Source organism: Panthera tigris, chromosome B1 (genome assembly GCF_018350195.1).
Source record: "Panthera tigris isolate Pti1 chromosome B1, P.tigris_Pti1_mat1.1, whole genome shotgun sequence".
Taxonomy (NCBI): domain Eukaryota; kingdom Metazoa; phylum Chordata; class Mammalia; order Carnivora; family Felidae; genus Panthera; species Panthera tigris.
In genome coordinates, this window is record NC_056663.1 from 23742981 (window position 1) to 23757733 (window position 14753).

Sequence of the window (14753 nt, forward strand, 5' to 3'; positions counted from 1 at the left end):
ATTGGAGAAATTACGTGCTTCAAATAGGAACTGAATTGTCAATAACTATATTATAGCATTGTTTATTATCACTGGAAAATGTCTTGCAAAATTCAGGCAAACCCTTAGTGAAAGTTGGGTCTGTTCCTTTTGTGGCCTAATCTCAAATCACCAAAGTGTGAGTCATGAGAATTGAAAGCCTTAGAATTCTATCAAGTGAATTATATGCTGGCAAAGCCATCACGGGGCTGCCTTTGGAATTTGACATTACTATTATGTTACTGGGCATGTTCTGTCTTCAAGCTCATGAAAATCAAAAGGGGAATATTTCTGGGAAAATTTCCTAAAGCTCTTGCCTCTGTGGGCCTTTGCAATAATACAGCCACTATTTGACCATATGTTTCCTTTCAGTATTTTTGATAACTTTTCCGAGTTGGCTTCAGTTAGTTAGTGTTGATAAAACCCGCTTGGTAGCTGGTAGGGGTGCCTTGAAGTGAGAGCCAAGAATTGACCTTCCTGATGAAGGCTGATTTTAAGTTGAACCCTGTGACTCTAATCTGCCATCAGCCTAGACACTATTGAGAGTAAAATGAGAATAAAATGGGTATTGTTTTTACATGGGAATGTCCAGTCTAAACTAGGATGGGGCTAGGTAAAATGAGAACACAAAGTATGGTCATTTGATACCCCAATTGGGCAAAGTAAGAGTGGAGACCCCTAGGAAGTTACATCAAAGCTGGATCCTGGAGGAAGAGGGGGTTAGCCAAATAAAGTTTACTTTATTTCCCCAGAAAGGCCCACAGTCGGATGGCTCAGATTTTTTTGAACTTGCTATGTCTCTGTGTGGAAGAATGGTGGTGGGCCTTTGATGGCTTGAGTAGGGGAGGGAGACTGAACAGGGCCACATTTGGAAGGGCTTATGTGTCCAGCCAAGGAATCAGATGTCAGCTGACTTACTCTCTTTCTACTTTCTTATTTAAAAAGAAAAAGTTATAAAGGCTAACCAAATTCTTGCTTATGTTCTTGAGATGATTCATAGGCCCAGTGCATCCTTCCCTTTTCACCTAGGTAACATACAACCCCGTATATATATGTTAAAGATATTTTACATTTGTCATAATAATGAAATTTAGAAAGACCATTGACAACCCATGAAACAGCTGTTTTCCTCTGATGAGGACAAAATTAAAGAGTGTTGAATTTAATATATTGGTTTTAGAAGCATCTTAGTTTTAATTGCTAATATATTATTAGTATATATTGGTAAGATAAATGTATACATGCTTAATGTTTTTTTTTTTCATTGCTTTAAATTCTTTATGGAACAATATGTGGTCTAACAAACTATAAGTAACTTTTTTGAAAATCCCCATGTATTATGTAATGCAAGTTAACATTGTGAATTTTGAGCAGAGTGGTGCGGTGAATCATTTTCCCTATAATTTTTTTAAACACAAAATATTTGCTAAAAGGCCAATGGATGGGAAAAGTTCTTGTACTTGAGAATTACTAAACAGTTAAGGTGATGAGGTAAACACAAAAAGCAAAATAACAATTATGTATTTCAATTATATTTTGAGACTGTAGCAGAAAAGATATTCTAAGTGCAGATAGCATATGTATAATTGTCAGAGGAATCACATGGTGATTGGATGGTTACAAAATGGGACTATGGAACAGGTATCATTTTGGCCTTTTATGTGGGTCTTAAAAGATGATTGAAAGATGGGTATAATTTGTATTGGCAAGGAGGAAGGAAGGCTTAGGATAAGATGTAGTGTTGGAAAGGCATTGAATATTGTGAATAAATTGGTCTTGTGCTTCTAGAAGAAAGAATGGAAAAAGAAAAATTTCAAAGACTATTAAAATGACCTTTTTTATATTTCTCCCTTCCTCTCTCCTTTCCCAAATACTTCACTGCGAAAGCAAACAGCTCTTCTGTGGTACTCATGTCATACTAATTTTTCAGCATTGTCATGCTGGGAGTTGTCAGTAATTGACGATGAGCTATCTAGATTCAGTTCTTAAAAGGACAAAGCAAACCACTTTAGTGAACTAAATTTTTTTAATCTGTTATGTGTATTGTTTGATATGCCTGCATAATTTATCAAGACACTTCAGAATCTCTACGTCACCTGCTCCTCAGATCAGAAGGTGATTGTGGCTTTGGGTGGATATTAATCAGCCACAGCACTGCCTGGTCAGAAAGAGCAAGTGTCCTAGCCTTTTACCTCATGAGACCTTGAGTGTCCATTCAGCGTAGGTCCCAAGGGAACTGCATTTGGTGGACCGGAGTGGCCAGCATGCCTCAGGTGAGATGCGAAGTACAATGGGTGACCTGTGTTCAGAAGTAAAATACCTAATCCTTATGCACATAAGAACTTTTACTGTTACTCCCTTTTACCCATCCTTTATACATTTTATACTATAACGAGAACATAACTGGAGATTACATGCAAGAGTTAGAAATTCGTGGGCAAAATGTTTTTAACTGAAAATAGCACAAATTTAATATGCATGCTTTCATTTTACTTTCTTTAAACATGAATGCTGGTTTAATTCATGAATGATCAAGTTATTGTTGGAAGACACTTTCTATGTACCCTCAAAAACAGAGTTGACTTTTTGATAATGAATGTGGCTGCCATCATGAGCACTGCATATCTGTCTTTTTCACAGTGGAACCTATTATCAAGAAAGCAAAAACCCCATAGAAATATTCACATGTGTTTTTAGGAGTTAACACCTCAGTAGAGTTTAGTCAAAGAGAATGTGGGAACAATACTCCAGGAATCCAGGAAAGACATTGATGGAGAGAAATGCTGTTTGTTATTCCATGAAACACTACAGGTGGGAGGTAAGCCAAAGAAAAATTTTTGTAATCTACAGTTTTTCCTAAATTTGGTTTTGCTCCAACATAATTAAACAAGCTGCAGTTGCCAAAAACTAAATATGAACAAAAATGGAAAAGACAAGATGTTTGTAGGGAAGATTATAGGCATCTGGTGATAAGAAAGAAAGTCAATAAATATTCAATTGATATGGAAAATAGCTAATTCTACAAATGTTTTCAGGTAATTATTGGCAAGGTGTTTCCTGTGGACTATGTGTGCCCAATAGTAACTCTTCTTGAATTAACTTTTAATTTTGACTGAGTTTTACTCAATCATCTATAAAAAATCAGAGCTTCGTTTCTTAATATTTTTCTAATATTTAGAAAAAACAGGATCTTCTATAGGCATATATTGACTGGAAATATCTTTGAATATTTTATATTCTATCAATTATTTGCAAAGTATCAAGACTTTTTATATATGCAGTGTTGATCCAATGTTTCCTTGTTCTTAGAACTTGAAGCTATGTCTATGCTGTGCATGCTCCAAATATTTGATGATATTAATGTGTACCACCTTAAGGAATATTGCACTTGAGTTTTTGTGCTTCTGTTTTTTGAAATGACTTGACCAGAGACGTTTTAAGGTTTGATCTCTTTCAAGAATTTGATCGTGGAAGTTTAGGGATCAACAATACTCTTAACTAAAACAAGTAAGAGGAAGGAACCTTTAACCCAAGGGAACAAGTAAATGGCTGAAGTTTATTTCTTTGGGAGAATAAATGTCAAAGATGAGTCTAATAAACTTTGCTATATCAAATGCTTTTCTTCTGTGTATTTTCAAGGATCTCAGGTTTCATCCTTTTCCTTTAATAAAACTGGTTATCCTGTGCATAATTCTGCTTTTATTCTTGTGAGAAAAGTCATGAAATTAGAGATGATGGGCACAATTTTTTTTCTCAATCAACTTAGGTTTCCAGGAAAGTGTTTCCTCTAAAGCCCAGAACTGTCCAGGCAATAGACTAAGATTATGATGACATAGAGGACAGATAGGAGTGGAAAACAGTATTCTACGTATGGATTACTTCAAAGATGCAAAAAGTATTAAAAAGAGAATTCCTATGTAAAATGTTATGGCCATCTCTTTATTTGATAATGGGTATTGACAGGACAATAATATGAAAACATTTAGGTTTTCAAGCCATCAGTAAATCAATACTTTAAAAGATTTGGGTAAACCACTGATACTCTTTTTTGGTAACAGTTCTGTTATGTTTTAAGAACCCAAGGTTAAATATCAATGTGTAAATTCCTTCTCTGCATTGGTGTGATGTCAGTATCTTACATAAATTCTTTAAAAGCTTTCCTCTACTTTCAGGATAAAGGTCAGACTGTAGCAATGGCACATTACACGTTAAACATTCTCATCAAATTCTTACTGATGATACTTAGTTTTGGTTCCAGTTCTCTGAGACATCCATATGCCTTGTATATAATATCTTTTCCTCATCTGTCAGCCTCACCAACTCTTCGTCTTTAAAACAGCCTATTTGGTACTTAGTCCACAAAACATATTTTTGCATTGCCCACACACGGATAGCTCCTGATCAAACCTTTGGTTTGAACCAGGCTGAACATTTCTTTGGTTTCTCACAGTTCTGTCTTTATAATTCTTCAGCATATGCATAGTACAGGGCACTAGGTATTTATTTACATGAATTCATCCTTTAAAAGACTCTAATTCCCTGAAAACAAGGACCATATCATTTTCTTTGTTATTACCAAGGTAGGACCCAAAACAGTGCCTGCCTATTTTGGCTGCTCAGGAAATGGTTATTGAATGAATATTTGAAATAAAAACTTACATGCATATTATATAATGGAATTTAGCAGTGAGGTAATATGAAAGTATTTGAAGTAAAGCAAACATCAGATACCTAGTTTATTAAGGGTGGTGCAAACAGATTCTGTGTCTGAACACAAAGGGAGATGTATTTTAGGGTATATGCCCCAGAGAGCAAATGGGTGTATCACTTTGCAAAATCTAAAATGGACTGTTGAGGGGCGCCTGAATGGCTTAGTCGGTTGCGACCAGCTTTGGCTCAGGTCATGATCTTTTGGCTCATGAGTTCAAGCCCCACATGGGGCTCTGTGTTGACAACGTGGAGTCTAGAGCCTGCTTCAGATTTTGTGTCTCTGTCTCTGTCTCTCTCCTGCTCACGCTTGCTCTCTCTGAATCTCTTTAAACGTTAAACATTAAAAAATTTAAAAATAAAATGGACTCTTGAGAATATACCCTTCTTGATGCCTGTATGAAAAGAAGTCAAAACACCTTTAACCTTTTGTGTTAAGGTGATTTGAAAATGATAAAAGAGACACTTTGTGGTTTTTAATATGCTTAATGTAAGTGTTTCTATTCTAAATAGTGCGGGAAGCTGTGTAATTTCTAATTCTAATCTTGCTTTGTTTTCCCATTTAACAACTTTATAGGAACATAATTGCACATATTTAAAATGTAAAAATTAATAAGTTTGACCCAAGTGTATATCCATTAAATAATCACCACTTTCAAAACAGTGAACCTATTTAGGGGCACCTGGGTGGCTCAGTCAGTTAAGCATCTAACTTCAGCTCAGGTCTCGATCTTGTGATTCGTGTTTTCGAGCTCCATGTTGGGCTCTGTGTTGACAGCTTAGAGCCTGGAGCCTGCTTCACATTGTGTGTTTACCTCTCTCTCTGCCCCTCCCCCACTTCTGCTCTCTCTCTGTCTCTCAAAAAATGAATAAACGTTGAAAAACTAAAAAAAATAGTGAACCTATTTATCACCCACAAAGATTCCTTGTGCCCTGCCTCTCCCCGACCTGTATCTTAGGCAGTGACTAAGACTCTCATGATAGATTAGTTTACCTTTTTAAAAAATTCATACAATAGGAATCATACGGTGTATACTACTTGTCTGGCTTCTCTCACTTAGGATAATTATTTTGAGATCAATCCATGTTTTAATGTGTGTCAGTAGTTTCTATTCATTGATGAGTGGTATTTCATTGTGTATATATACCACAGCTGTTGATTCATTCATCTGCTGTTTCTAGGTTTTGACTGTTACAAATCTATTGTAAAAATTAGTGTAAAGATATTTTTATTGACATATATTTTTTCTCTTGGATAAATATCCTGGGGCAGAATGGCTAGATCATTTGGTAGATATTTACTTTTTAAGAACCTAACAAACCGTTTCAAATTGGATTTATTATTTTACATTCCTTCCAGGAATGTATGAGAGGTCTAGTTTTTCTACATATTCACTACTGATTTCTAGGATCAATCTTTTTAGTTGAGGTATTCTAGTATGTATGTAGTGGTATCTAATTGTGGTTTTAAATTGCATTTCTTTAATAACCAATGATTTTAAGCATATTTCTTTTTGCCTATTTACCATCCATCTCTCTTCCTTGGTGAACCATCTCTTCCAAAATTTTATGAAAGTTTTAAGTGGATTGCTGGTTTTCTATTATTAATTTTTCAGAGTACTTATATATTCTGATATAGATCTTTTATGTGATATAATAATTTTTCCCCACTCTCTGGCTTGTCTGCATTTTCTTAAGTGTCTTTCTAATATGATAAGTTTATAATTTTGCCAGTGTCCATTTTTACCAATATTATTATTTGAAGATCATTTTGGAATTGTACCTAAGAAGTCTTTGCCTCATCCAAAATTTTAGCTTATGCTTTCTTTTAGAATTTTTATAGTTTTAGTGTTTACATTTTAGGTCTGAAAGCCATAGTAAGTTGTATATAATGGGAAAAGATAGATCATAGTTCATTTTCTTGCATACAGCTTCCTACTTGTTCCAAAACCATTTGTTTAAAAGATAATCCTGCTTCCACAAAGATACAATGCTTTTGTATCTTTTCAAATAATGTCCATATATAGGTGGTTTTATTTCTGGTCTCTCTATTCTGTTCCATTGACCAATGTGCTCTAAAACCTATCATCTTGGTTATCATAACTTTATGATATGCTTTGGTTATCATAACTTTATGATATGCTTTGAAATCAGATAGCATTAGTCCTCCAGTTTGGTTCTCCTTATTAATGTTGTTACGGTTATTTTAGGCTTTTTGTACTTAAACATGAGTTTTAAGTGATTTTGTTAATTTCTGTAGAAAAGCCTGCTGGGATATTAATTGACATTGTACTGAAACTATAGACCCATTTGGGGAAAGTGATATCTTAACAGTATTGGCAATTCCTACCCATGAGTACAGGCTCTGTCTCCATTTATTTTTATCTTCTTCAATTTTTCTGAAAAATGTTTTACAGTTTATAGTGTTTTTAACATTTTCCACCATATTTATTCCTAATAGTTTTATAAGTTTTAGGGTATATTACATGGGATTCTTAGAATTTTATTTTTCAAGTGTTTGTTGCCAGTTTATGGAAACTTATGATTTTATATCCATTTTTTATCCTACAATCTTGCTAAACTCACTTAGTTCTAGTAACTTCTTTGTTGATACCATCTAATATTCTAGGTGGATGATCATGTTGTCTATAAACAAAGACATTTTTACTTTTTTCCCCAATCTGGATGACTCTTATGTTTGTGTTGCCTAAAATCACTGCCTAGTGACTTGAGTACAAAGTTGAATAGAAATGGTGCAAGCATAAAATCCAAATTCATAGAAACAGAGAAGTGATTGGTAGTTGCCTGAGGCAGGGGCTAGAGGTTGGGCAAAATAAGGTGGTCAAAGGTACAAACTTCCAGTTATGAAATAAGTGTCACGGGTATGTAATTACAGTCTGGTGACCATAGTTAATAATACTTTATTGCATATTTGAAAGTTGCTAAGAAAATCTTAAAAGTTCTTATCACAAGAAAAAATGTATATGCTTGGAGATGGATGTTAACTAGACTTATTGTGGCTATCACTTAGCAATATATACAGATATTGAGTCATTATGTTGTATACTTGAAATTAAAATAGTGTTATATGTCAGTTATATCTCAAAAAATGTTAAGAGTAGGCATCCTGGACTTACTCTGATTTTAGGGAGAAAGTATTCAGTTGTTTTTACCATTGAGTGTGATATTAGCTCCAGGGTTTTTTGTTTTGTTTGTTTTATAAACTCCTTTTATCAGATCAAGGAATTTATTTTCTATTTCTAGTTGAGAATTTTTATCAGGAATTAATGCTGGATTTTATTAAATGCTTCTTTTGTATCTACTGAGATGATCACATGTTTTTCCTATCCTTAGCATTGTTAATCTAGTAGATTACATAGATTCACTTCAGAATTTTAAATCAAACTTGCATTCTTGTGATGAACCCAACTTCGTCATATTGTATTATCCTTTTTATGTATCAATGGATAGATTTGATATGCTAAAATAATTTAGAGTTTTTGTATCTGTGTTCATGAAGATACTGGTCTGCAATCTTATTTGAATGCCTTTACCAAGTTTGGGAATTGGAGGACTTAGGTCTTGTACTATGTTGTTTTGTTTGTCTTTTTCCTTAATGTTTGGTAGATTTGACCAGTGAAGCCACAGGGGCCTGAAGGTTTTTTTTTTTTTTTTTTTTTTTTTAATTTATTTTATTTTTATTTTTTCGTGTGGAAGGATTTTTACTTACAGATTTGATTTTTGAAATAGATACAGGACTATTCAGGTTTTTTATTTCTTCTTGGGTGAATTTTAGCAATTTGTGTTTTTTAGGAAACTTACCCATTTCTTCTAGGTTGTCAGATTTATTGGTTTAACATTGTTAATAATATTCTTTATTTTCCTTTTAAGATCTGTAGACTTGGTAGTGATGTGATCTATCATATTCCTAACATTAATAGCTTACGTCTTCATTTTTTCTTGATCAGTCTGGCTGGAGTATATTAATTTATTAATCTCCTGAGAGATGTAGCTTTTTAAAAAAAATTCTATATTATTTTCTATTTCATTGACTTTCATTTTGATCTTTTTTTTTAAATTTTTTTTTTAACGTTTATTTATTTTTGAGACGGAGAGAGACAGAGCATGAACGGGGGTGGGTCAGAGAGAGGGAGACATAGAATCTGAAACAGGCTCCAGCCTCTGAGCTGTCAGCACAGAGCCCGACGTGGGGCTTGAACTCACGGACTGTGAGATCATGATCTGAGCCGAAGTCAGCCGCTCAACCGACTGAGCCACCCAGGCACCCCGTTTTGATCTTTATTATATGTCTTTTTCTGTGTATTTTAGATTTAATTAATTCTTTATTGTTTGCTTTTTGTATCTTGAGGTGAAGGCTAGGATAACTGATTTAAAATTTTTCGTCTTTTCCAACTTAGGTATTTAGTGGAAAAAGAATTCCTTAAATATAAATTAAGCAGGTGGGTTGATAATATTGTTCTAGTCTGCTACATAGCGGCTTTCTGCCTTGTTTAGTCACTTATTGAGAATGCAGTATTGGAATCTTTGACTATACTTGTGGATTTTTCTATTTCTTTTTGCAGTACCATCAATTTTTGCTGCATGCATTTTGAATATCTGTGACTAGGTACATAGTCTTTTTTTTTTTCCTTTGGTAATATACTTTGTTCTTAAGTTTACATTGTTTGATATTGATATAGCCATTCCTGCTTTCTTCTTTTTTTTTAAAAATTTTTTTTAACGTTTATTCATTTTTTTTGATAGAGACAGAGTGTGAGTGGGGGAGAGGGGCAGAGAGAGAGGGAGACACAGAATCTGAATTAGGCTCCAGGCTCTGGACTGACAGCACAGAGCCCGACGTGGGGCTCGAACTCACGAACCGTGAGATCATGACCTGAGCCGAAGTCGGATGCTTAACCGACTGAGCCACCCAGGCGCCCCTCCTGCTTTCTTCTTTATGTTAACTTGTGGTGTCTTTTTCCCGTCCTTTACCACTACACTTTTCTATTTAAAGTGAATTATTTGTAGGAAGCACATAGTTAGTTATACCTAACTTTTTTTTTTTTAATTTTTATCTAACATGACAAATTCTTTTGTGTTTTATTTTGGATAGCTTCTATTGTTCCGTATTTAAGTTTGTTAATCTTTTTTTCCCCTCAGTATCTAATCTATCATTAATTTTATGTTGTAACTTTTTCATCTCAAATGCTATAGTTTTTATTCTTAAGAATCTATATGAGTATTTTTTTATACCTTCCATGTTTCCATATAGATTTTAGAACATATGGAATACAGTTAAAATGACTGTTTTTAATGTCCTTTTTTGTTAATTCTTTTTCAGTTATAGACGAGTTTCTGCTGATTGATTTTTCTCCTTATCATAAGCTGTACATTCCTGACTTTTTGCAAGCCGAGTAATTTTTTATTACTTTTCAGACACTGTGGGTTTGTACTCTGGCTGGTGAGAATAGGCGGTATTCCCTGTCCAGTGTGAGTCCTGGGCACTGACATCTACTCTTCTGGGTGTTCCTTCCCTGGTCTTGGGTAGTTTCTTGCAGTGACTAGTTGACACACTGAGATAGGAACTCTGCAGTTTTTCAGAACTCTCTCTGAAGCTCTCTCTCCTCTTTCGAACTCAAAGTCTAGCTACTGTTTTCACCCCAGACTCTCAGCTCCATGTCTTCAACTTAGGAAGGCTACTGGGCTTTGGGTTTTCTCTCCCTTCATCATGGCACAGGCACCAAATCTTCCTATCTTAGAAGAATTTATTTCTCAGTCATGTTCCACATGAGCTGAGGGTCTCTGCTGTAGGTGTATTTTTCATTCCAATATCTGCATGAAAGGAGTCAATAGGACAAACAATTTTTATGGTAGAAGGAAAATCTAAGCCAACTAGATCAATGAAACTATGGCATTTGAAGCTAGTTATTTTTGGAGTCATATGTATTATATCCCATTGGAAAAACGAATCCCAGTAGAGAGAAGAGTACTTCAACAGGGGCATTAAACATCACATGGAATAAGAAAGGATACATCATTTTTGTATAGGGAAAGGAAAAGCGAATAGTTAAGGGCAGTAGTAGAATCTATGCTGCTCGTGTATTCACCCTCTAAAATATGGAAGTGTTAGAAACAATAACAGGATTTTTTCTGTATAGCATTTTAAACAATGGAAACAGCATCAAATAGTTTTTATTTCACACTTACTTGTCTCTTCAGTAGAAACGTGTTTAAAATTATCTGAACAAAGAAATTATATATATGTTAAATTAAAAACTCATCAAACATTCCAAGAACATGTAGATTAAAATCAGAATTGTTGGTTAAATCTACACTGCGGTCTTGACCTAGAGCAGCAGTCTAGCAAGACTGACTCGGGAGCCAGATTAGAGTTTAAGTCTTTATTTTTCTCCTTTATTCTTTATTTAGCAACTGGGAAAACTGAAGCATGTAATTTAACTTCCCTGAGACTGTTTCCTTATCTACGTAAAGGGATAATAATAATAATGTGTCAGGGAGTTGATGTGGATAGTATGGGGGTTAATATATTCAAACTACTTAGTGTCTAGCACAGAATAAGTACTGGACACATATTTAGTCATATTACTACAAAAAATAATTTTATTATTTATGATTATTTCATTTATATATTATTTACGTATTTTATTATTTATTATTGATGATATTTTTGTCCCAAAGTATTTTTAGATTATATATATTATGCATAATATATAAAAATAACTTACAAAATATAAATTACATGAATAACATATACTTGTAAATAATATATATTTGTAAAATTGTAAACAATACATATTCCCCTGAGATACAAACAAAACAAAGCCCTCCAGTTATATGAAACTTTTTCTTTAACTTTATTTATTCATTCATTCATTCATTCATTCATTCATTCTGAGAGAGAGAGAGAGAGCGCCTGAGCTAGGGAGGGGCAGAGAGAGGGAGAGAGAGAATTCCAAGCAGACTCCCCACTGTCAGCGCAGAGTCCAGTGTGGAGCTTGAACCCATGAATCGTGAGATGACCTGAGCCACAATCAAGAGTCTGACAGTCAACTGACTGAGCCACCCCGGTGCCCCTATAAAATTTTCTTTTGTCTTATTTTGGGCATAATACAAATGTTAATGGGGAAACGTGGTATTTGGGCAGCCTTCTCTTGACTAGAATTAAGGTTAGAATAGGAATACAGGTAATGTTGATTTTGATTAGTCTTAAAGCAATGTGAGAATAATAAACTAAGTGTACTATTTATGAATATTTCTGAAATTCTTAGAAGAGTTTAACCTATCGCTCATCTCTTTGTAATACTTGATTTTCAGTGTTTCTTTTTCAAATTCATGCCTTGCATTTTGGATGTTTGTGTGAGAGAGAAGGAGATCAAGTGACTTTATCTCTATGCAAAAACATATGTATTACATATATATATATATATATATATATATATATATGACATATATAACATATATATTTTTCTATTCTAACTGAAATAATTTTTTAATCTACTCTAGAAGAAACAGAATATTTAATTTAGTGTGTTTACCATGAATAAAAGGATAGACAATGGTGAAAGTGCTTTTAGTAAGCACTAAACTATGTGGCTGACACTCTAGAGAATACATTTGTAGATATTAAGTCATTTTCACATAAGAGATACATAGAATTCTAATCAGTCTGTCTTGTTTCACCATTTATAAGACAGTAAGTTAGAAACAATCAAACAGTAGTTTGAGGATGTACTTGTGGTTCATGTTTTAAACCCTCTGAATAAGTAAAAAGGCCTACTGTGTTTCTTGTTGCAAATACCTATACAAATAGGATATCAGTATTCTGATAACTTGCAAGAAATGAATGAACTGTCACTGTTGGATGACAAAAATGCATGGCCTCAGATGGATCTCAGTGTCTCCCTGGGAACCTTTCTCTTCAAACTGCCGTTACCACTAACATGAATGCCTAAAGGGTCATCATTTATCCTGCCTGGGCATTTTCAGACTGGCTGTATGAATTGCAAGCATAACAATCTTTTCAAAATGCAGATTTGAGTATGTTACTTCTAATGCTTAAACATTTCAAAAATTTCTTATCTCCTCTTTCTTTCCATAAAGATAAAAACAAAAAAATTCTTAAATAGGTGGATTAGGGTTCTCCAGAGTGTGTGCGCCCACACACATGCATGAATAAAGAAATTTATTATAAGACATTGTGTCCTGGGGTTATAGAAGTTGAGAAGTCCAGAACCAGGGAATCTGACAATGCACATTCCCATCAGAGTCTGAGTCCAAGAAACAGGAGAGCTGATAGTGGAAATTCATTTCTAGTCGAGTCTGAAGGCGGGACAAGATTGCTGTCCTAACTCATGAACAGTCAGGTAGAATGAGCAAATTTTTTCTTCAGTTTCTTCAGTTGATTGGATGAGACTAACCCATATGAGGGCAATCTGCTTTACTCAGTCTACCATTAAGATGTTAATCTCATTCGGAAACACCCTCACAGACATACCCCTAATAATATTAAAGCACATATTAGGACACCAAATATCCTGGCACTCCATGGCCCAGTCAACTTGACATATAAAATTAGTCACCACAATAGGCTTCTAAATGCTGTGGTTTGCACCTTATGCCTGACTTTCCATCTCCTCTTAAATAACTCTACCCTCTGTCTTGTGTGTCCCTGCTAAGTAGACTCTGTTTTTTCCTTCCTTTTCTTTCTTTCTTTTTTTTTTTTTTTAAGTTTATTTATTTTGAGAGAGAGAGAGAGAGAGGCAGAGAAAGAGGGAGAGGGAATCCCAAGCAGGCCTCAATTTGCTCACTTATAGGTGAGAACATTGGATAAAATGATTTCTGAAATCCTTTAATAGTCTATAATTTTATGACAATTTAAAATTGATTATTTGTGTTTTCTGACAGTAATTCCATTTTATATGAGTTTGTCTCTTTATAGCATGTACAAAGGAAGTCTTAGCCATTAGTGATTTGAAATTCCAATAATTTCTTAGCCTAAAGCTAAATTACTTATTATTATCTATAATAGATTTTTCTTAATTTATTTTGAGAGAGTTTGTGTGCAAGGGGGGAAGGGCAGAGGAGGGGGGAGAGGGAAAATCTTAAGCAGCCCTATGCCATCAGTACAGAGCCCGACATGGGGCTCAATCTCATAAACCTTGAGATTGTGACCTCAGCTGAAATCAAGAGTTGAATACTTAAATGACTGAGCCACCCAGGTGCCCCCAAATTACTTATTATCTAATATAAAACTTATTTTTTTGAAAACTTGCTGTTTGCAATTCACCTAAGCTATTAAGTTTCCTGTTCCACCAGCTGAAACTGGTCTTCCTACTGACCAATCATGTACTTATGTGGAGAGTAGGATTTTCAGAAAGATTACAATTTTAGTTCTGTGAATTCCATGATTACAGACTCTCTCTTCATGACATCTCCCTGAATGGAAGATAAAATCTAATTAGGAAAATTCTAGAGCTGTCTCCCTCATCTATAAGATGGAAATATTAAGAGTAACTTCATAGAGATGTTGGAAAGATTAAGATATCATTGTCAATATAATACCTAAAATACAGTAGATGCCCCACAATTATTATTTCAGGAATTGATGTCTTGCAAGCAAAAGTAAACACACAGAAGCAACACGTCAACAAATTTTGCATTTTAAAAGTCTCTTAAGACTAAATTTAAAATGCTTTATAATCAAATCCTTTCCTTTTATAAATCAAGCCCGGTTCTGTGAAGATTAAATGGCTTATAGAAGATAGATCCTGACAAGACAATACGATTTAGGTCTCCTCAATTTACGTGTCATGCTCTACTTGTAAGTGGCCTGAAGATAGTTCCCAGAGCAGGAGACAAGCTCATTTTAGAGGAATGAGACTGGGTTCCTTTGACATTGATTCTGATTATCTTCTCCATTAGCCCCAATTACTTGCATACAGACTTTTAATGGGCAAATCAGAAATAATATTTTCTAGAATGTGATGAAGTACTGTGTATCATGGTTT

The 14753-nt window shown here is 34.4% G+C and overlaps 1 long non-coding RNA gene across 7 annotated transcripts in view; it reads right to left on the reverse strand.

The window, feature by feature from the left end:
• The window catches only part of LOC122237849, an 88146-nt gene that overhangs the window by 11381 nt on the left and 62012 nt on the right, over positions 1–14753 (reverse strand). For 5 of the 7 annotated variants that reach the window (XR_006216536.1, XR_006216535.1, XR_006216533.1 and 2 more), the window contains one exon: positions 2211–2317. The exons of the other annotated variants lie outside the window; for them this stretch is intronic. This is a non-coding gene — a long non-coding RNA (uncharacterized LOC122237849). The remainder of the gene's footprint in view (positions 1–2210; positions 2318–14753) is intronic. 7 annotated transcript variants of the gene reach the window in all.